We start from the raw sequence: 2,836 nt of genomic DNA on the forward strand, positions 1-2,836 counted from the left end.
GAGGTCTTTGTCTATTGTATGCCTACTGAAGTCCTCCCACTCTCTGAGCTTTCTATTTGACTTGCTAGCTATATGTTTTGCACACAGAACCAAACCAGTTACTGCAGTCCTATTTGTTCAAACAATCTTTATTATGTTGTGTTTCTGGGCCTTTATTAACCAGTGCTAAAGAGCTCTAGTGTGTGTCTTATTTATTCCTGTAAAGTTTCCAGGGTAGACACCCTTTACCTCAAGGTCTTTGAGCCATTGGGAATTAATTCTGGTGCAGGGTGATATATAAGGGTCCAATTTTGGCTTTATACAGGTGCTTAATCAATTCTGCCAGCACCATTTGTTGACCAGGATATCTTTCTTCCATTCATATTTTTGCTCTCATCACAGATTAGGTGCCATTAATTTCTGGGTCTTCAGTTCTATTCCATTGGTCCTCTGGCCGGTTCTGGTACCAGTACCGTGTTGTTTTGATTACTATAGCTCACCCATCTTTCTCCTTCACCAACCAAGGTGTTCAAAAGTCATTGTAAAGAAAACAGGAAGGAGATTAGTAATGTAAAGAAATGGAGGGAAGTTAATAAAGGATGCCTTGGGAAAGGAGGCTAGAAAGAAAGGATTTGGGAAGTAAGAATTGGCTTAAAAGGTTGTTCCCAAGTAGAGAAAGGAGGAAATGAAGACTACTGGATTGAGTAAGGAGCAGCTGGTATGAGTATGTCTTGGTTTGAGAAGGTAAAGCTTCTTGGTAAAGTTAGTGAAGATGGTATGCAAGAAGAGGAAAAAGGGAGTTCCCACACACCCCTCCACAGAACTACTGCTGCCACAAGTTTCCCCCCAGAGGAAGCTGGGGAGAACTGGTCAGGAAAGAGGGGATGTTAAATCCCATACAGAGTCAGTTAGTGCTTCCCATTTCAAAATTAACCAGAGCCCAGATATCAAAAGTACAGACTTCATGAGCATGCCTATCTAGTAATCATTCCTATCTGTCTTTTAACTCGGAAGGAACACATATCTACTACCTATTAGTTCTACTTATACAGAGTCTACCATCCATATTCTTTACTCCAGAAAATGACCAAGGCCTCCCACCGGGCCATTACCATTCTAATCCAGTCACAGATTCTCACAGGTTATTCTTAGATAGCCCTTGGCAAGATTGTCATTTTCACCATATTGATTCTTCAAATCCAGGAGGAAATCAAAGCAGAATTAAAAGAATTGAAGTCTAAAAGAACTATAGAAAGAATCAACAAAACAAGGAGTTGGGTCTTTGACAAAAATTAACAAAATTGACAGACCCTTAGCAAATCTTACCAAAATGCCGAAATAAACAAAATCACAGATGAGAAAGGTAGTATCACGACAGAAATTACCAAGATCCAGAGCATCATGAGGGAATGCTTTTCAAACCTTTATACCAACAAGTTCTAGAATCTAGAAGAAATGGATGACTTTCTAGCCACTATTAACATATCCACACTGAACCAAAAAGACCTAATCCAACTAAACAGGCCTATGTCAAGCACTGAAATCGAAATGGCAATAAGAGACCTTCCACCTAAGAAAAGCCCAGAGCCAGATGGATTCACAGCTGAATTCTATAAGGTCTTCAAAGCAGAGCTCACACCAATACTCCTCAAGGTCTTCAACGAAATTGAAAACAAAGGCTGTTTGCCAAGCTCATTCTATGAAGCCAGAATAACCGTCATCCCCAAACCAGACAGAGATTCATCAAAGAAAGAGAACCATAGACCCATTTCTTTTATGAATATTGATGCAAAATTTCTCAACAAAATACTGGCCAACCGTCTACAACAACTCATCAAAAAAATGATACACTGTGATCAAACAGGATTCATCACAGGGTTGCAACACAGCAACAGGAACAAGGCCAAAAATCACATGATTGTCTCAATAGGTGCAGAAAAGGCATTTGACAAGATCCAACACTCCTTTATGCTAAAAGCTCTGGAGAAACTAGGAATCCATGGAACATTCCTCAGTATAATAAAGGCTGTGAATAACAAACCCACAGGTAGTATTATACTTATTGGCAAAAAGCTAAAGTAGCTATCTTTTTTTCCTTATTCACTTTGCATCATAATGATAGGTAGGCTTTGGAGAAAAACCAAGGGAATCCAAAGGGCAAATCAGGAATGATGTCACTGAGCAGTTTTAATAAGTCTCCACTAGCACTGTCTCCTCCAGCTCTACTAAGCACCCAAAGAAATCTAGTGTATGTGTGTGTTTAAATTTGTCTTCTTTTGCTAACTGCTAAAAAGAACTTAAATGACATATTTAAGTTAAAAATGCATTTTTTATAAACTTGTCATGAACTACAGTATAAAATTTGGGGGCTGGGAATGTGGCTAGTGGTAGAGTGCTTGCCAAGCATGCATAAAGACCTGGGTTCTATTTCCTAATACTACATACACAGAAAAATCCAGAAGTGGTGCTTGAAAAAAGTGGCCTTGAAAAAGCCCGAAAACAGTGGACAGGCCTGAGTTTAACCCCCAGGACTGGCAAAATAAAAAGAACGATTTTAACAAAGAAAAATTCAGATAAAAAAATAGAAGAGTGAATGTGATAATATTAGCAAATGTGTCATTTATATACATGTATATATAGTAATATCTTCAAAATGAGTGGAAGTTCTTCAGGGCAAAGGAAAATGCTATTAGAACAAAGATCTGGCAAAGAAGAATGTACAAAATGATTTAAATACTAAAGTCCTTTGTTATGCTCATCCCTTTTCACACATCAATATTCTCAGCAATACAGGAGTAATTACAATCTCTGAAGAGAAAATCCTTAAGGATATCAGCTGCATATAGGATGGGAAGAA

This window comes from Megascapheus bottae, unplaced genomic scaffold, assembly GCF_031878675.1.
Source record: "Megascapheus bottae isolate mThoBot1 unplaced genomic scaffold, mThoBot2.hap1 HAP1_SCAFFOLD_162, whole genome shotgun sequence".
NCBI lineage: Eukaryota > Metazoa > Chordata > Mammalia > Rodentia > Geomyidae > Megascapheus > Megascapheus bottae.